The following is a 21,680-nucleotide window of genomic DNA, read 5'->3' on the forward strand; positions in this document are numbered from 1 at the left end:
AATAATGTCAGAATAATGTCAGAATAATGATTCAATTTAGTCAAACATAAATTTTTTTTCATAATCTTAAGCATTATGTAAGAGTAATGTTAGCTTATTTGATCAGCAAACCTATAAATGTCTAAGAAAAACACACCTACATAGAAAAAACTGCTTAAATTATACTTAACAGTGATAAATCAGAAAAGACAAAGCTGTTTTTATTAAACTCACATTAGTAAATTGATCTTGTTTATCAAACATTTACTTTAATTATATGAATTTGGGCTTTTAAAAGATTTCTGACTTAGCATCAGGAAGAATAATTTTAACATATTTTTATAGCACATTTAAAGTATTCAAAGTTTAATTATCTTATTTGGGGGGATTTTATATAGTTGCTTATTAATTTTATAAACCAACCAGAATAAAATTCCTTTAATTTAAAAGACTTTGTACTCTAATTTATTTATACCCTCCAGAAATAGGAAAATACACACACACACACACACACACACACACTGAGAGGTAAAGGCCTTTCCAAATTACAGAGAGTTTATAGTTTCAATTCTATAATTTTAGTCACAGGTCACATGACATAGAAATTTTTTTTGAAAATCACCATTCTGTCTATCAAAGAGAGCTGTTCTTCTTCCTAGTGAGTATGAATTTTTTAATTAATCTGTGTTCCCTGAGGCACCTGGGCGGCTTTTTTTAACCTTAAAGCCTCTGGTTTCGGCTCAGGTCATGATCTCAGGGTCCTGGATTGAGCCCCGAATCGGGTTCTCTGCTCATTGGGGAGCCTGCTTCCTCACCCCACCCCACCCCCCCACCTGGCTTTCTGTCTACTTGTGATCTCTGTCTGTCAAATAAATAAATAAAATCTTTAAAAAAAATCTATGTTCCAAATAGACAAACACATAAGCAAATAACAACAAGAAAAACAAATAAAAAGGACTAATAAACCAGATTCCCTGTCATCTCTCACCCAGCAAAGAATAGATATCTATCACTTACCTACAAAAACCATCAAATGTCTGGGCAATTAAGACAAATGCCCAGTTACTGCGCTCATCAATGTAGTATAACTGATGGACTGTAAGTGAGCAAAACCAAAATGCAAAATTAATGGAGGAAAAGACCCAGAGAATGTACAGTTAGCAAAGTTAAATTTCTATCAACACTTGGGATTCACGTAGGAGACCAAAATAAAAAAATGTGTCTTGCTTAAGCTGCTAATGAAGCATACTTGTCTGAGCACACAGTCTACCTGCCTCTGTCAGATGAATCTCTTGTGCATCTCAGCAGAAACTTCAAAATTGTTAAAAGATATTTTTTATAAGATGAAACCATAACTCACACAAATATAAAATGAACACTGAGCAAAGATTTTAAATTAACTCATCAGTTGATGAGGGAACCAGTAAGATGTCACAATTGGTTCAAATGATAATTTGACTTAAAGAGATTTATATTCTCTACTGGACAAATCTATTTGCATTGCCGTGATCAAGAATCAATTGCACAGCTATACACTGGAAACAACTTCATCACAATCAGCTCTACATGTTAACCTCTATCTCTACAAAATTGGAACATAGCCAAATGCAACCTGAACGGGTGAGTTAGACAGAACACCCACTGATTTTTTTTTTCCCCATTTAAAAACTTTTCAAAACTTTTCAAAAAAGAATAAAGGTGGTTGGGGCACCTGGATGGCTCAGTGGGTTAAACCTCTGCCTTCGTCTCAGGTCATGATCTCAGGGTCCTGGGATTGAGCCCCGCATTGGGCTCTCTGCTCAGCAGGGAGCCTGCTTCCTCCTCTCTCTCTCTCTCTCTCTCTCTCTGCCTGCCTCTCTGCCTACTTGAGATCTCTGTCTGTCAAATAAATAAATAATATCTTTTTAAAAAAAAGAATAAAGATGGTATAAAATCACAAAAGTGAAAGAGTTGAATGATGGGGAAAAAATGGAAAAGTGTTTGGATGAGTAGTAATTGACTTAGCAGAGTAGAAAAAAAAAACAACCTAAGTGTCACAAAGGAGTATGCCAATGAGAAGCATCTAATATACATATAGAACTTTCCATGAGACACAGAAGTCAGAAGTACCAAATGCCCCAGAAGGTAGGAGTTATCTATTTTATAGCTGGAAGTTTGTACCTCCTAGTTAGTACCCTTTATCTATTTCCCCCAGTCCCCCACCAACACAACCATCTCCTCTCTGGCAAACATCAGTTTGTTTTCTGTATTTCTCAGAATCTGATTTTTTGTTTGTTCATTTGTTTTGTTTTGTTTTGTGTTTTGTTTTTAGATTCTACATATGAGTGAAATAATGTGGTATCTGTCTTTCTCTGACTTACTTCACTTAGCATATTACCCTCTAGGTCTATCCATGTTGCCAAGAATGGCAAGAGCTCATTCTTTTTTATGGCTGAGTAATATTTCATTGTATATACTCATTATATATATATACACACACACACACACATATACATATATATACATACATATATATATATTCCATATCTTGGCTATTGTAAATAATACTGCAGTAAACTCAGGAGTGCATATATCTTTTCAAATTAGGATTTTGGTTTTGGGGGGAGGTAAATACGTAGAAGTGGAATTACTGATTCGTGTGGTGTTTCTATTTTTAATTTTTGAGGAACCTCCACACTGTTTTCTCTGGTGGCTGCACCAATTTACATTCCCACAAACAGTGCATGAGGGTTCCCTTTTCTCCACATCCTCACCAACACTTATCATTTCTTGGCCTAACCATTCTAGCTAATGTGAGGTGATAATTTATTCTGGTTTTGATTTACATTTACCTGATAATTAGTGATGTTGGGCATCTTTTCATGTGTCTGTTGACTGTCAAACATCTTCTCTGGAAAAATATCTATTGCTGTCCTCTGCCAAGTTTTTAATTGGATTATTTCAGGAGTTTTTTTGATATTGAGTTAAGTTCTTTATATATTTTGGGTATTTATTCCTTATCAGGTTATATCATTTGCAAATATCTTCTTCCATTCAGTAGGTTGACTTTTTATTTTATTGATGATTTCATTCAGTGTGCAGAAGCTTTTTATTTTGGTATAGTTCTTATAGTTTGTTTTTGCTTTTGTTTCCCTCACCTGAGGAACCATACCTAGAAAAATGTTGCTAAGACTAATGTCCAAGGGGTTACTTCTTCTGTTTTCTTCTAGGAGTTTTATGATCTTAGGCCGCATATTTAGATCTTTAATCCATTTTGAGCTTATTTTCGTGTATGGTATAAGAAAGTGGTCCAGTTTCATTCTTTTGCATGTGGCTGTTCTGTTTTCTCAGCATTTCACATTTGTTGAAGAGACTCTTTTCCTCATTGATTATTCTTTCCTCCTTGGTTATAGATTAACTGACCATATAGGTGTGGGTTTATTTCTGGGCTATCTGTTTTATTCCACTGAACTACATGTCTGTTTTTAATGCTGAACCATAGTGGTTTTTTTTGTTTGTTTGTTTTATTTTTAAAGATTTTATTTCTTTATTTGTGTGTGTATGTGTGTGTGAGAGAGTGTGTGTGTGTGCACAAGCAGGGGAAACATCAGGCAAAGGGAGAAGTAGGCTCCCTGATGAGCAGGGATCCCAATGAGGAACTCAGTCCTAGGACCTGGATCATGACCTGAGCCAAAGGCAGATGCTTAATCGACTGAGCCACCCAGGCATCCCCAAAACCATAGTGTTTTGATTACTACAACTTTGTAGAATATCTTGAAATCTGTGAGTATGATGCCTCCAGCTTCATTCTTCTTTCTCAAGATTGCTTTCGTAATTTGGGGTTGGGGTCATTTGTGGTTCCATACAAACTTTTATAAAAAAACCTTTAGATCAGTAAAAAAAAAAAACAAAAACAAAAACAAAAACAAAACAACAACCCAATTTAAAATGCAAAAAGGACATGAAAAGGCAGCTCACAGGAAAAATGTTCACAAACATTTGAAAATATGCTCAATTGTACTTAGAAGAAATCCATTTTAAAACAACAAAATACAGGGAGGAGTCAAGATGGCGGAGAAGTAGCAGGCTGAGACTCCATCAGGTAGCAGGAGATCAGCTCCATAGCTTATCTTTTTTTTTTTTTTCTTAAAGATTTTATTTATTTATTTGACAGATAGAGATCACAAGTAGGGAGAGAGGCAGGCAGAGAGAGAGAGAGAGAGAGAGAGAGAGGAGGAAGCAGGCTCCCCGCCAAGCAGAGAGCCCGACGCGGGACTCGATCCCAGGACCCCGAGATCATGACCTGAGCTGAAGGCAGCAGCTTAAACCACTGAGCCACCCAGGCGCCCCTCCATAGCTTATCTAAACATTGCAAACACCTACAAATCCAAAGGGATATCGAAGAGAAGAAGATCAGCAATTCTAGAAACAGAAAATCAACCACTTTCTGAAAGGTAGGACTGGCGGAGAAGTGAATCTAAAACGACGGGAAGATAGACCGCAGGGGGAGGGGCCAGCTCCCGGCAAGGGGTGGAGCAACGGAGCACAAAATCAGGACTTTTAAAAGTCTGTTCTACTGAGGGACATTGCTCCAGAGGCTAAACCGGGGTGAGGCCCATGCGGGGTCAGCGTGGCCCCAGGTCCCACAGGGTCACAGAAGGATGGGGGGGTCTCGGAGTTTCGCAGAGCTCGTAGGTGTTAGAACGGAGAAGCCGGCTGCAGAGACAGAGCCGAGGACTGAACTCTCAGCTCGGGGTTACCTTGAACTGGTCGCGGGCTGGGTGAGCTCGGAGTGCGGCTGGAGGCTGGGGATACGGGAGTAATTGGGTGCTGTTCTCTGGGGGCACACTGAGGAGTGGGGCCCCGGGCTCTTGGCTCCTCCAGGACGAGACTGGGAGGCCGCCATTTTCATTCCCGTCCTCTGGAACTGTACGGAAAGCGATCAGGGAACAGAAGCTCCCAAAAGCGAACCCAAGCGGATTACTTAGTCCGGCCACCGGTAAGGGCGGTGCAATCCCGCCTCGGGCAAAGACACTTGAGAGTCACTACAACAGGCCCCTCCCCCAGAAGATCAACAAAATATCCAGCCAGGACGAAGTTCATCTATCAAGGAAAACAGGTTCAATACCTAAGACAGCAGCAGAATTCCAGAGGAGGAGAAAGCAAAGCACGGAACTCATGGCTTTCTTTTTTAGAGAATTCTAAATTCTTTTTTAAAGAATCTCTAAGATTCTTTAGTCTTGCGGTTAATTCAATTTTTTTTCTTTTTTCAATTTTTTTTCTTTCTTTTTTCTTCTGCTAAATTTTTTAAAACTTTTACCCTTTTCTTTTTTAACATTTTTTGACTAGTTTACCTAAAATATATATTTTTTCTTTCTTTTTGATATTTTTTCTTTATTTGTTTTATTTTTAAAAATTTTTTTCTTTTTTTTTTTTCTGAACCTCTTTTTATCCCCTTTCTCCCCCCCCCACCAACATTTGGGGTCTCTTCTGATTTGGTTACAGCGCATTTTTCTGGAGTCTTTGCCACCCTTTTAGTATTTTATTTGATCCTTCATATCCTCTTATCTGGACAAAATGACAAGACAGAAAAAATCACAACAAACAAAAGAACAAGAGGCAGTACCGAAGGCTAGGGACCTAATCAACACAGACATTGGTAATATGTCAGATCAAGAGTTCAGAATGATGATTCATAATGTTCTAGCCAGGCTCGAAAAAGGCATGGAAGATATTAGAGAAACCCTCTCTGGAGATATAAAAGCCCTCTCTGGAGAAATAAAAGAACTAAAATCTAACCAAGTTGAAATAAAACTATTAATGAGGTGCAATCAAAAATGGAAGCTCTCACTGCTAGGATAAATGAGGCAGAAGAAAGAATTAGTGATATAGAAGACCAAATGACAGAGAATAAAGAAGCCGAGCAAAAGAGGGACAAACAGCTACCGGACCACGAGGAGAGAATTCGAGAGATAAGTGACACCATAAGACGAAACAACATTAGAAAAATTAGGATTCCAGACGAAGAAGAAAGAGAAAGGGGAGCAGAAGGTCTATTGGAGAGAATTATTGGAGAGAACTTTCCTAGTATGGCAAAGGGAACAAGTATCAAAATCCAGGAGGTGCAGAGAACCCCACTCAAAGTCAACAAGAATAGGTCCACACCCCATCGCCTAATAGTAAAATTTACAAGTCTTAGTGACAGAGAGAAAATCCTGAAAGCAGCCCAGGAAAAGAAGTCTATAACATACAATGGCAAAAATATTAGATTGGCAGCAGACTTATCCACAGAGACCTGGCAGGCCAGAAAGAGCTGGAATGATATATTCAGAGCACTCAACGAGAAAAACATGCAGCCAAGAATACTCTATCCAGCTAGGCTATCATTGAAAATAGAAGGAGAGATAAAAAGCTTCCAGGACAAACAAAAACTGAAAGAATTTGCAAACACCAAACCAGCTCTACAGGAGATATTGAAAGGGGTCCTCTAAGCAAAGAGAGAGCCTACAAGTAGTAGATCAGAAAGGTACAGAGACAATATACAGTAACAGTCACCTTACAGGCAATACAATGGCACTAAATTCATATCTCTCAATAGTTACCCTGAGTGTTAATGGGCTAAATGCCCCAATCAAAAGACACAGGGTATCAGAATGGATAAAAAAACAAAACCCATCAATATGTTGCCTACAAGAAACTCATTTTAGACACGAAGACACCTCCAGATTTAAAGTGAGGGGGTGGAAAACAATTTACCATGCTAATGGGCATCAGAAGAAAGCTGAGGTGGCAATCCTTATATCAGATCAATTAGATTTTAAGCCAAAGACTATAATAAGAGATGAGGAAGGACACTATATCCTACTCAAAGGGTCTGTCCAACAAGAAGATCTAACCATTTTCAATATCTATACCCCTAACGTGGGAGCAGCCAACTATATCAACCAATTAATAACAAAATCAAAGAAACACATCAATAATAATACAATAATAGTAGGGGACTTGAACACTCCCCTCACGGAAATGGACAGATCATCCAAGCAAAAGATCAACAAGGAAATAAAGGCCTTAAATGACACACTGGACCAGATGGACATCACAGATCTATTCAGAACATTTCATCCCAAAGCAACAGAATACACATTCTTCTCTAGTGCACATGGAACATTCTCCAGAATAGATCACATCCTGGGTCACAAATCAGGTTTCAACCGGTATCAAAAGATTGGGATCATTCCCTGCATATTTTCAGACCACAACACTCTGAAGCTAGAACTCAATCACAAGAGGAAAGCTGGAAAGAACCCAAATACATCGAGACTAAACAGCGTCCTTCTAAAGATTGAATGGATCAACCAGGAAATTAAAGAAGAATTGAAAAAATTCATGGAAACAAATGATAATGAAAACACAATATTTCAAAATCTGTGGGACACAGCAAAGGCAGTCCTGAGAGGAAAATATATAGCGGTACAAGCCTTTCTCAAGAAACAAGAAAGGTCTCAAGTACACAACGTAACCCTACACCTAAAGGAGCTGGAGAAAGAACAAGAAAGAAACCCTAAACCCAGCAGGAGAAGAGAAATCATAAAGATCAGAGCAGAAATCAATGAAATAGAAACCAAAAAAAAAAAAAATAGAAAAAATCAATGAAACTCGGAGCTGGTTCTTTGAAAGAATCAATAAGATTGATAAACCCCTGGCAAGACTTATCAAAAAGAAAAGAGAAAGGACCCAAATAAATAAAATCATGAAGATCACAACTAACACCAAAGCAATACAGACAATTATAAGAACATACTATGAGCAACTGTATGCCAACAAATTTGACAATCTGGAAGAAATGGATGCATTCCTAGAGACATATAAACTACCACAACTGAACCAGGAAGAAATAGAAAACATGAAAAGAACCATAACCAGTAAGGAGATTGAAACAGTCATCAAAAATCTCCAAACAAACAAAAGCCCAGGGCCAGACGGCTTCCCAGGGGAATTCTACCAAACATTTAAAGAAGAACTAATTCCTATTCTCATGAAACTGTTCCAAAAAATAGAAATGGAAGGAAAACTTCCAAACGCATTTTATGAGGCCAGCATCACCTTGATCCCAAAACCAGACAAGGATCCCATCAAAAAAGAGAATTACAGACCAATATCCTTGATGAACACAGATGCGAAAGTTCTCACCAAAATACTAGCCAATAGAATTCAACAGTACATTAGAAGGATTATTCACCACGACCAAGTGGGATTTATTCCAGGGCTGCAAGGTTGGTTCAACATCCGAAAATCAATCAATGTGATACAACACATTAATAAAAGAAAGAACAAGAACCATATGATACTTTCAATAGATGCTGAAAAAGCATTTGACAAAGTACAGCATCCCTTCCTGATCAAAACTCTTCAAAGTGTAGGGATAGAGGGCACATACCTCAATATTATCAAAGCCATCTATGAAAAACCCACCGCAAATATCATTCTCAATGGAGAAAAACTGAAAGCTTTTCCGTTAAGGTCAGGAACACGGCAGGGATGTCCATTATCACCACTGCTATTCAACATAGAACATAGTACTAGAAGTCCTAGCCTCAGCAATCAGACAACAAAAGGAAATTAAAGGCATCCAAATTGGCAAAGAAGTCAAACTATCACTCTTCACAGATAATATGTTACTATATGTGGAAAACCCAAAAGACTCCACTCCAAAACTGCTAGAACTTGTACAGGAATTCAGTAAAGTGTCAGGAGATAAAATAAATGCACACAAATCAGTTGCATTTCTGTACACCAACAACAAGACAGAAGAAAGAGAAATTAAGGAGTCCATCCCATTTACAATTGCACCCAAAACTATAAGATACCTAGGAATAAACCTAACCAAAGAGGCTAAGAATCTATATGCAGAAAACTATAAAGTACTCATGAAAGAAATTGAGGAAGACACAAAGAAATGGAAAAATGTTCCATGCTCCTGGATTGGAAGAATAAATATTGTGAAAATGTCTATGCTACCTAAAGCAATCTACACATTTAATGCAATCCCTATCAAAATACCATCCATTTTTTTCAAAGAAATGGAACAAGTAATCCTCAAATTTATATGGAACCAGAAAAGACCTCGAATAGCCAAAAGAATATTGAAAAAGAAAGCCAAAGTGGGTGGCATCACAATTCCGGACTTCAAGCTCTATTACAAAGCTGTCATCATCAAGACAGCATGGTACTGGCACAAAAACAGACACATAGGTCAGTGGAACAGAATAGAGAGCCTAGAAATAGACCCTCAACTCTATGGTCAACTCATCTTCGACAAAGCAGGAAAGAATGTCCAATGGAAAAAAGACAGCCTTTTCCATAAATGGTGCTGGGAAAATTGGATGGCCACATGCAGAAAAATGAAATTGGACCACTTCCTTACACCACACACGAAAATAGACTCAAAATGGATGAAGGACCTCCATGTGAGAAAGGAATCCATCAAAATCCTTGAGGAGAACATAGGCAGCAACCTCTTTGACCTCAGCCGCAGCAACATCTTCCTAGGAACATCGCCAAAGGCAAGGGAAGCAAGGGCAAAAATGAACTACTGGAATTTCATCAAGATCAAAAGCTTTTGCACAGCAAAGGAAACAGTTAACAAAACCAAAAGACAACTGACAGAATGGGAGAAGATATTTCCAAATGACATATCAGATAAAGGGCTAGTGTCCAAAATCTATAAGGAACTTAGCAAACTCAACACCCAAAGAACAAACAATCCAATCAAGAAATGGGCAGAGGACATGAACAGACATTTCTGCAAAGAAGACATCCAGATGGCCAACAGACACATGAAAAAGTGCTCCACGTCACTCGGCATCAGGGAAATACAGATCAAAACCACAATGAGATATCACCTCACACCAGTCAGAATGGCTAAAATTAGCAAGTCAGGAAATGAGAGATGCTGGCGAAGATGCGGAGAAAGGGGAACCCTCCTCCACTGTTGGTGGGAATGCAAGCTGGTGCAACCACTCTGGAAAACAGCATGGAGGTTCCTCAAAATGTTGAAAATAGAATTACCCTATGACCCAGCAATTGCACTACTGGGTATTTACCCTAAAGATACAAATGTAGTGATCCGAAGGGACACATGTACCCGAATGTTTATAGCAGCAATGTCTACAATAGCCAAACTATGGAAAGAACCTAGATGTCCATCAACAGATGAATGGATAAAGAAGAAGTGGTATATATACACAATGGAATACTATGCAGCCATCCAAAGAAATGAAATCTTGCCATTTGCGACAACGTGGATGGAACCAGAGGGTATCATGCTTAGTGAATAAGTCAATCGGAGAAATACAACTATCATATGATCTCGCTGATATGAGGACGTGTAGATGCAACATGGGGGGTTAGGGGGATAGGAGAAGAATAAATGAAACAAGATGAGATTGGGAGGGAGACAAACCATAAATGACTCTTAATCTCACAAAACAAACTGGGGGTTGCTGGGGGGAGGTGGGGTTGGGAGAGGGGGAGGGAGTTATGGACATTGGGGAGGGTATGTGCTATCGTGAGTTCTGTGAAGTGTGTAAACCTGGTGATTCACAGACCTGTAGCCCTGGGGATAAAAATACATTATATGTTTATTAAAAAAAAAAAAGAAAGGATGAATACCCAACTTTTGTAGCAACATGGACGGGACTGGAAGAGATTATGCTGAGTGAAATAAGTCAAGCAGAGAGAGTCAAGTATCATATGGTTTCACTTATTTGTGGAGCATAACAAATGACATGGAGGACATTGGGAGATGGAGAGGAGAAGGAAGTTGGGGGAAATTGGAAGGGGAGGAGAACCATGAGAGACTATGGACTCTGAGAAACAACCTGGGGGTTTTGAAGGGGCGGGGGTGGGAGGTTGGGGGAACCAGGTGGTGGGTAATAGGGAGGGCACGTTTTGCATGGAGCACTGGGTGTTGTGCAAAAACAATGAATCCTGTTACGCTGAAAAAATAAATAACTTAATTAAAAAAAACAAATAACAAAATACATTTTTACAAACCTATTTGATTGACAAAGATTTTTTTAATTTATTTGTTAATACACAGGGTTGCCAAGAATGTGATAAAACAGGAATTCTCACATACTGGCACAACCTACTAAAAACCACTTTGACATTTTCTGTAATGTGTACAGAGACATATGCACAAAATAGATCAGAATTGCACTGTTTATAATTACAAATAATAGTAAACAACCCAAATGATCATCCACTCAGGACCGGCTAAATTAATTTTGGTACTTGGAAGGAGCTGGGTACTATACAGAAGTCAAAAAGAATTAGAAAGCTCTCTGTGTATTAATATGAAAATTTGCTAAGAGAAACAAAAAAAAAATATGGATCCAAGCTTGTTGTAGTCTATATTTTGGATAAAAATTTAAAGAAGGGGAAAATATCCTCATATTTGATTTTATGTGCATAAAGAAACTCTGGAAAGATACACAAGAAATTAACACAAATGGTTTCTTGTTTAGCAGGAGCAGGAACTGAACCAAACTTCCACTGTGTATTTTTTCATGCTTCAATTTCAAGCCATGTGAATTGGTTACCTATCCAAAATGCACTAAAATAAGAATAGAGAAATAAGAATGAAGTGGATCATATGTGCTGATTTGAAAAGATTTGCAAGATATATCAAATGGAAATGTTATATATTCCCTAGGTCTCATGGAAGGAAAGGTCACTGGGAGAGGCAGGGGCAGGTCCCCTTGGGAAGAGGTGGTCTGGAGTGACTGCTGTCAAGTTCCTATCTCCTCCTATTTTTTTTTTAAAGATTTTATTTATTTATTTGACAGATAGAGATCACAAGTAGCGAGAGAGGCAGGCAGAGAGAGAGAGAGGAGGAAGCAGGCTCCCCGCCAAGCAGAGAGCCCCATGCGGGGCTCGATCCCAGGACTCTGGGATCATGACCTGAGTGAAAGGCAGAGGCTTTAACCCACTGAGCCACCCAGGCGCCCCCCTATCTCCTCCTATTAATAAGAAGGTGGGGGAGGGTGGGAGGGACACAAGGACTACAAATGGGCCCCTTCCTGGGCCTGAGCCATTTGATCCCGTTGGTCCTGGGAGGGAAGAGCATTTATGACCCCCTGCTTTCCTAGCCTGACTTCTTGGCACAAAACTGGAGATGGGGCACAATGTACATAAAAACCAAAGCAAGGCCTTGTGATGCCTGCTAGCTGAGGGGACTCCCAAATCTCCTTCTTCCTGGAGACTCGGGTGAAGACACATGCAATGGCTCATACCCCAGCCTGACGAGCACCAATCGTTTTCTTAGCAGGGCCCCGTGCGCCCTCTGAGTCTGGGATCCCACCTCCGACAGTATGGGGACCAGACTTGCCTGGCCCCAGTAACCTCATGGGGTGTCCAGTTGGGAAACATTCAATCTGACTCGAATACATGGCTGAGGTTGGCAACCTACCTGGCTGTCAAGGGCAGTACTACCAGGTAGTCTTCACCTGCTTTGGCCCCGAAAGAGTGACAGGCCTTCAGTGGCCGCCTTGAGGTCAGTATGGGCTTGCACGCCAGCGTGCCATGGCCATTATTAATACCTGTGCCTGAGGCCTGCCTTTCCCAAATCCAGAGGGCAGCACTCACGGAACACAGGGCACTGATAAACCATAAAAGGCTGACGCTTTCTGTGTCCAACATCTTTGGCTACCCTCTGCTCTCTTTTATACCTGGACTTCATGGGCATTTTGTCTCTGCTTGTGTGTTTTGTAGCTCCCACGTGTTTAGTGTATATCATGTATGGCATCAATGCTTCTTGCATTTTCACGGGTATTAGAATCACCGGGGGAGCTAATAAGGCACACAGAGGCCCAGGATCCTTAAAGCAGCTTAGGGTCTTGCCTCTATGTTTTCATCAACTTCATGGAGGTAATTCTGAGAGGACCAAAGTTGGAGAGCCACAGCACTAAACTCTTTCCAAACATTACACCATTTAATTTTCAACACTGTCTTACGAAGTAAATATTATTTTCCCAGGCTAGAAAACAGAGCCCTATACGTCAGATAGAAGAGTGTCTGGGTTCAAATCCACAATCTTCTTAACAGATGTGTGACCCTTGGAAGATATCTAACCTCTCTCAACCTCATATTCATCATCCTCATAGTGGAACTTTGGTGACACTCCCTTCTGTTAAAGGGTTGCTGAGAGAGTTAAGTGAAACAAGCCAGGAAAAGTGCTTGGCACGCTCAACAAAACATCATGATTGCTATTCTAATCCAGGGTTAAGCCACTTATCGGAAACAAAACATTGTGTAATGAGAGGTTTTGAACAGACACATCTTCACTGACTTTAACACATCAAATGACATTTGATAAATGGTAGGAGAGAATATGGACCAATATCTTATTGATTAAATCACCAATGTTTTCATTGAATTTGAGGTCTTAAAAACAAAGATTGCTGGTAGCTTACTGCATCACTAGTAGTCAAAATGCTTCTGCCCTTCTTTCACAGAGTACACAGAAAATTTGGGGCTTCTCCTGCAGAAATCCCCTCCCCATTTACATTCAATACCAGCAGTCCTCACTGCACAAGTATTTGTTTATTCCTCATCTGCAATGTGCTAGGCACTGGGGATATGGCAGTAAACAAAACAAGGAGAAAGATAGTAAATAATCCCCTAATCTCAGGAAGAAGGACAATAAATAAACAGATTTTCCCTAATCTGAGAAATGTCAGAAATTCATTAGGTCTGGTGGAAGAAAAGTTCCGTGGGGAGCAGTTTCCATCTGGCAGGATTGCCAAGGGCATCCCAAGAATCCTTGGAAGAGAGGCAGGGACAGCTCCTTTGGGAAGAGGTGGTCTAGAGTGACCCACTCTTGCCAGCTCCCTACATCCTTCCAACTGCAGTTAAAGCGTAGGGTAGGGTGGGAAGGACAAGGAGATTGAAAATGGACCCTTACCTGAACCAAAGCAATTTGATCCCTGTGGCCCTGGGAAGAATCAGGGCCTGTGACCTCCCGCTCTTCTGGAGTACCTTCTGGGCGCAGAAGTGGGAAAAGGGAACAATTCACAAAAAATCTAAAACAAGACCCAGCTCTGTGTGGCGGCTGAAGGAACTCCAGTTCTCCTTCCACTTGGGGACTGTGGCAAGGACAAATTTGATGGTGTCTAGTTCCCATAACAAACACAGGCCAAACATGCAAGTTTCAGGGCCCACGTCCCTCAAAAGGAGAAGTAGGCCCTGGAGAGAACCTGCATGAGCATCCAGCTGATGCCATGTGCACTAGCTGCCTATGGCTGAGCCTAGAGAAGCAGTGACATGACCTACAGACAACAGGTCCCAGATTCACAGTTGAGCCCAGACTCACCCACCTATGTCCTGTACAGGGACAGAGCAGAATGCACTGATATAGATCCAGTACCATAGAATGATGGCCCCAGTTCAGTGGTCTAGATCATTTATTGTGAAAATTTTAGAGATGTTTATGATTATTTGAAATGTGATAGAAGAAGTGAATGGGCTTTTAAACTAACCAGAGATGCTATTGCCTTAAATGCAGGCAATTATACACTGGCATTTTTAGAGAGTTCTCTTAAAGTCACTTCAAAAGTATCTACAGAGGAAATGAACTACATCACTGCAATAATTGAGGAAGAGACCAAAAATTATCAAGTTTAGTATCATAGGCAAGTATTAGTGGAATGCCTGAAAGATCCATCTTAGGAGCTTGAGTTTACTGCTGATATTCTTTTTTTTTTTTTTAAGATTTTATTTATTTATTTGACAGACAGAGATCACAAGTAGGCAGAGAGGCAGGCAGAGAGAGGAGGAAGCAGGCTCCCTGCTGAGCAGAGAACCCAATGCGAGAGGCTCAATCCCAACACCCTGGGATCATGACCTGAGCCGAAGGCAGAGGCTTTAACCCACTGAGGCACCCAGATGCCCCAGATGAATAGTATATTATCTTCATTTTTTATAAACACACCAGCATGCGCAACATTTTACTGCTGATTTTCTTAGTCAAGACGCAGAGGATTATCGTAACTGGCAACATCAACAATGGGTTGTTCAGGAACTCAAACTTTGAGAGATATGCGCTGCAGTATGTAGACCCATTTCTTTTCTTTTTTTTAAAGATTTTATTTATTTATTTGACAGACAGAAATCACAAGTAGGCAGGGAGACAGTCAGAGAGAGAGGAGGAAACAGGCTCTCTGCAGAGCGGAGAGCCCCACATCGGGGCTCCCAGAACCCTGGGATCATGACCTGAGCCGAAAGCAGAGGCTTTAACCCACTGAGCCACCCAGGCGCCCCTGTAGACCCATTTCTTAAAGAGGATGTGAGAAAGAACTCTGTCTCGAACCAAAGCTACTTCATAATTTCTAACACCATTGGCTACAGTGATCATGTTATATTGGAGAGAGAAGTCCAGTTAGTAATCTCCTTCACTTGTTCACTTATTAAAAGAGCATTTGTGTGCCTATCATGTCTCAGGCATCGACTATACAGCAAAGAACAAGACTGCCCTCAATCCTGCCCTCATGGAACAAATAGGACAGAATACTTAGATGAACTCTGAATGACAAATTTACAGACACTATAGTACACCTCTCCTTTGTAGTGTGTTAAGTTTCTTAAAATACTGTTGCTACTACAGATTGAGAAGAAATCAGATTTCATAGTGTCTAGGAAGTTTTGTTTTATCTTATATCATTTTTTAAAGATTTTTTTTATTTGAGAGAGAGAAAGAGCCGAAGCCGGGGAGCTGCAGAAGGAGAGGGAGAAGCAGGGTCCATGCAGAGCAGGGAGCCCAATGCAGGGATCAATCCCAGGACCCTGGGATCATGACCTGAGCGGAAGAGCAGGCACTTCACCCACTGAGCCACCCAAACATCCCTGTTGCCCTTTAGATAATAATCCCCAGAGGTCAGGTTATCATCACAGGGTTTGGAGCAGAATAAGGCTTTGTTGTAGGGGGCTTTCCTGTATATCATAGAATGTTTAGCAACATTCCTAGCCTTTATCCCCCATATCAGTAGTAACTCCCTCCCTGCCAAGTTATAACAAACAAGAATGTCCCTATTGCCAAATGTCCCCTATGGGGCAAAATCATCTCCAGTTGAAAACTACTGTTTTAGGATACAAAAAGCTGTTGTAAGAGCTAAAATTTTCTGAAATAGCATGAATTTCTATATTAATGTCCATAAACACTAATAGTCACCTCTTTTCTGGAAAAATAAAGACATCTACTTGGTCTGATATAAGTATTACTACTCTAGCTCCCCCCCGCCCCGCACTTCTATGTTCATGGTGTAAGTTTCTTCATCCTTTCACTTTGAATCTGTATGTGACTTTAGGTCTGAAGTAAGTCTCTTGTAGGCAGCCTATAGATGGGTTTTGCCTTTTTATCCATTCAGTCACTCTATGTTTTTTAACTGAAGCATTTGGTTCATTTTCATGTGAGGTAATTATTGATAGGTACCTACTTGCCATTTTTAATTGTTTTCTGGTTGTTTTTGCAGTTCTTTGGTTTCTTTGTTCTTCTCTTGCTTTCTTCCCTTTGTTGTTTGATGGCTTTCTTTAGAGTTATGCTTGGATTCTTTTCTTTTTAATTTTTTTGCATCTATTATAGGTTTCTGTGGAGCACATACATAACATCTTATGTGTATGGAAGTCTATATTAAGTTGGTCATTTAAGTTTGAACACATTCTAAAAGCACTAATTTTTTTCTCCTCCCTCCAAGTTTCATGTATATGATGTCATATTTTACATCTTTTAATTTTTTGTATCTCTTGACAAATTTTTGTAGATATAGTTGATTTTTACTATTTTCATGTTTTAACCTTCATATGGCTTTATAAGTGATTAATCTACTACCTTTACTATATATTTGTTTTTACCAGTGAAATTTTTTCCTTTCATAATTTTCTTCCAGTTATGGCCTGCTTTTTCCACTTAAGGAATTCCCTTAAACATTCTTTTCTAAGGATGGTTTAGTGGTGATGAACTCCTGTAACTTTTGTTTGGTAAACCCTATCTCTTCTACTCTGAATGATAACCTTACTGGGTAGAGTATTATTGGTTGTAGGTTTTTTCTTGTCAGCACTTTTTAAAAATTAATTAATTTATTTATTTTCAGCGTAAGAGTACTCATTTTTTTTTGCACCACACCCAGCTTGTCAGCACTTTTAATATATTATGCCACTCACTTCTGGACTGCAAAGTTTCTGCTGAAAAATTAGCTGATAGCCTCACGGTTTTCTTTGTATGTAACTGTTATATTTTCTCTTGTGGCTTTTAAAATTCTGTTTATCATTACTTTTTGTCATTTTAATTATTATGTGTCTGGTGTGGACCTCCTTGGGTTCATCTTGATAGGGGCTCTCTGTGCTTGCTGGACCTGGATACCTGTTTCTTTCCCCAGATTACACAAGGTTTCAGTGATTATTTCTTCAAATAAGTTTTCTGCCCCTTTCTCTTTCCTCCTTCTGGGATTTATATAAGGTGAATATTATTACACTTGATGTTGTTGAGTTCCCTTAATCTTTTCTCATTTTTATTATTATTTTTTCCTTTTCACCTTGGCTGCTTTTTATTACCCTGTCTTAGAGATTACTGACTCATTCTTCTGTGTCCTCTAATCTGCCGTTGATTCTTTCCATATTTTTTATTTCAATTATTGAATTCTTCAGCTTTGATTTGTTATTTTTTATATTTTCTATTTGTTTAAGTTCTCACTGAACTCATCTACTTTTCACATTCAGTATCTTTATGGCTATCACTTTGAATTCTTTGTCAGGCATATTGCTTATGTGGTTTTCATTTAGTTCTTTTACTGTTATTTTTCCTTGTTCTTTCATTGGAGACATATTCCTCTGTCAATTCATTTTGTCTCTCTGTTTGTTAGGTAGGTTAGCAGCATCACCTGAAAGTAGTGGTCTTGAAAGTAGTGGCCTTGTGAAGAAGAGGACTTGTGATGCCCTATAATGCAGTCCCTTCTGGTCACCAGAACCAGGCACTCCAGAGATATCCTCTGTGTGGGCTGCATGCACCCTACTGTTCTGATTGAGCTGCAGTTGCCTTCAGCCCAACTGGCTGCAATCACCTGCTTTGCCCACTGTGGGCACACTTGGTAGGATTTGATACCTATGCTGTTGAAAGATCTGTCTGCGGTCACTGAAGACTTCTTGGTGGGTGGGGCTGGCAGTCAGATTAACTGTTTGTACTTAGCCTCTCTGCCACAGCTTCAGGCATACCAAAGGGCAGGACTTGCTCACTGGGCAGTGAGGTAATAGGCCCATCTGCTACAACAGCAATGCTGGTGTGCAGGGTTATCTTCCTCCCTCCCCAGGGCAGGAGTCAGTTTGGGGGTTGCACCATTCAGGGCCAGGGCTGCCAATAGAGTATCACAGGGCAGGAGCTGCTTTGGAGGATGCCATGTGTAGGGTAGGTTCTGCAGGGGAGCACAGGGCCAGGGCTCATGGTGCTCGTAAGGTAGATAGAGAGTGTTAGTGCTAGCTTCCACAAATATCAGGCTAATTAGGCTTGAAGAAGGGAGGAGAAAGTCTTTTCTTCTTGGAGATAGCTCCTGAAGGTCCCTGCCTCTCCAGCACACATTCTAAAAAATAGTCAATAAATATTCATGTCTACCCCAGGCAATTTTCAAACTGCCTTTTTGTGCTGTGTCTGGGGCTGAGTTATTTATTATGCTGGCTTTTTAATGGAAGGAACTCAGTTTCCTATCACCCTCTAATTCTCCCAGAGTTAAGCCCACTGATTTTTAAAGTTCCTGAAATTAAGCCCTGCAGGTTTCTAAGCCAGATGTTATGGGGACTTATTTTCCCAGTGCAGGTCCCTAGTGCCAGGGGTGCCTGGCACTGGATCTTACCCTCTCATTTCTCTGTGTTTGTGATGTCCTTCCCACTTGTGGTTTGTCTCACTGGAAGAGTTTGGTTCCCAACTGCATCTCTACCTTTCCTACCCTTTTCAACATGGCCTTCTCTCTAAGATTAACTGTGTAAGTCTGTTCTGCCAGAGTTCAAGTCATTTTCAGAGTTATCTGTATAGATGTAGTTGTTATTTCTGTGTGCCCATGGGATGAACTGAGCTCAGTATTCTCCCCTGCCATCTCCCTGACTCCGCTCTACAATCTGTGTTTTAATTAGCCCTACAGATAAATCTAACACTTGCTAGAATTTGAGAACCACTGCTCTAGAGGTTCCTCTTGTTTTTCAAGTAATACGTAAACTTATATTTCTTAGAAACATCTAGTCAATCAATACTTACAGCATTCTTACACACATTTACTTCATCTCAATCAGCTAATTTCCCATACAGTTATAATATGGGATTTTTTTTTGATTGCTACTAATTTTTTTCCAAAACCATCATGAATGAATGCATGAATAAAAATGATGTCATTAATTTTTATTAAAATTTAATTTACCTACAATAAAAAGAACAGCTCTCAGTTGTAGAGTTTTAGTTTTAACAATTGTCATACAGTCAACCCCTGAACTATAGAACATTTCCATCTTTCTTCACCAAGAAATTTCCCTTGTTCCCTCTCCTATCCCACCTTTTCTTCCCATACTTATCCAATCATTGATCTATCTTATATGACTATAGATTAGTTCCTTTTTTCTGGAGTTTCCCAAGAATGGAACCATGTAGTATACAATCTTATGTGTCAAGTTTCTTTCCCTCAGCATAAAGCTATGAGATTTATTCATGCCATTATGTTCCTTTTTACTGTTAAGTAGTTTTCTATTTTGTGAATATACTACAATATGTTTATCTATTAATTTGTCAATGAATGTTTGGGTTGTTTCCAATTTGGGGCTATTATATCTGAAAGTATTTTAGTTTCAGATATACCCTGTAATGAAGTTCATTTACATTTAGAATTCTTAGTCAAAAGTCTTTCCCCTCATCATTGCAAGATATTGTTCATTGTTGCCTTCCATCAGACTTGTTGAAAAGTCTGGTATCAATCCAATTATTGTATTGTTTATTTATAGGTAATCTATGGTTGTTGTTTTTTTTTTCTGGAATATTTTAGAGTTTTATTTTTATTTTGATGTTCTAAATTTCCACCCATGTGTTCTGTGTTATATACATTCAGGATAATTTCCTCAGCTCTATCATTCAGTTTATGAAGTCTCTCTTTGGCTGTGTTTAATCAGCTTTTAATCCACTGTTACCTTTTAAATTTTACTGACTATATTTTTAAAATTTCTATGCCTACTCTCTGGTTATTTTTTGATCTAATTTTTTAAATGTCATTTTATCCTTTTTCATGTTTTTAAATTTTTTTGCTCATTCCAAACATACTTAATTTATAGTTTGTTACTGACCATTTTTATCATCTGAGGCCCTTAAAAGTCTAGTTTGACTGTATATTTCTGCGCTGTTTGCTTTTTGGTGGATTTTCATGTGTGTTTTACAAATTTTGATGTGCTCACATTTGGTTGACTTCATCACAGGAAATTCTGGTTGGCCTAGTTTGAAGATGTGTCCCTCCAGACAGTTTTCACATTTACTTCTTTCTGGAAGCCTATATGTTTTTCAAGTTCAGGACTCCATATGTTTAATACATTGGCTAGCAGGAATCATAAGCTCAAACCCCAAACCAGAAACAGAGCAGGGCAGAACTTCTTTTTAACTCACATAGATCCCAGGTCAAATAGACAAACTTTCTCTTTGTCTCTGGGCAGGTTTGGGTATTTCACATTCTCACTGGCAGAGTAGTCTGTCCAGTGTTAGTTTTTTGCAAGAATCTTATTTTCAACTTCCTGTCTGACACAGAGTGAATGCCTCCACCCACCCATTAAAATTCAAATCTCTTTTCTTATTGCAATTATCAATACCACTTTTGCCTCCAACCATCTCCCCCACCAGGTCAGCTTTTTAATATTTTCTTGCAAGGGAGGCCTAATAGGAGATTCAGTTTGGTATAAGAGGGACTGTGTGGAGGTCCTTGAATCTGAACCCAGAGAGGAATACCTACCTTTCCAAACCAGGAGGCTAAGTGCTCAGCTTACAGCAGCTTCTGGCTGAACATCAAATAATGAAGACTGATGCTTATCATCTGTCAGTTTCTTCTGTCTTCACTCATTTTCTCTTTTTAGGAAGTTGTCCTTTACTCTTCCCTTTATCCTACATTGGTTTTTTGATAGCAACTGGGCCGTTTTTTACCATGTGTCTTCCTGATCCTGGTATATTTACTAAAAAATAGATGTGCTGCTTTACATCCCCAAACCACACAGAGACAGAACCATTGCTTAGATTTCACAACATATGAATACATATATTAGAACTCCAAAGTGCCATAATCAAAATTGGCCTCACTTCTGGGGACTCATGGTTTATCCATCTTAGCTCACACTTCTATGCTTCAGAGTGTAGTGGCCCCTGCTTGGGCCTCATCTCTCAGAATTATGCATCAGAGAAAGAAACCAACTCATTTTCTGACTCACTGGGACAGCTAATTGGGGGAACAACCTGAACCAAGAGTCTTTGTCCAAATGCCAGCTATGTCCCCCACTTTGGTCAGGGCAATCCTCAGCTTGTTCCTGGGGTCTTGAAGTAGAGTCCCACTTCCCTTATGCCTCTCATCTGGCCTCCCCAGATCTGGCTTGCTTTTAGTAGATTGGGCTCTGCCCAGTGTTGGGTGGGCACAGGGTATTTGTTTTCCTCAAGGATAACAAAGAGT

At 39.6% G+C, this 21,680-nt stretch overlaps 1 pseudogene; it reads left to right on the top strand.

The window, feature by feature from the left end:
- Window positions 1-14,283: 14,283 nt before the first annotated feature.
- LOC123940012 lies at window positions 14,284-17,585 on the top strand (annotated as a pseudogene).
- Window positions 17,586-21,680: the final 4,095 nt, after the last annotated feature.

This window comes from Meles meles, chromosome 4, assembly GCF_922984935.1.
Source record: "Meles meles chromosome 4, mMelMel3.1 paternal haplotype, whole genome shotgun sequence".
Lineage (NCBI taxonomy): Eukaryota > Metazoa > Chordata > Mammalia > Carnivora > Mustelidae > Meles > Meles meles.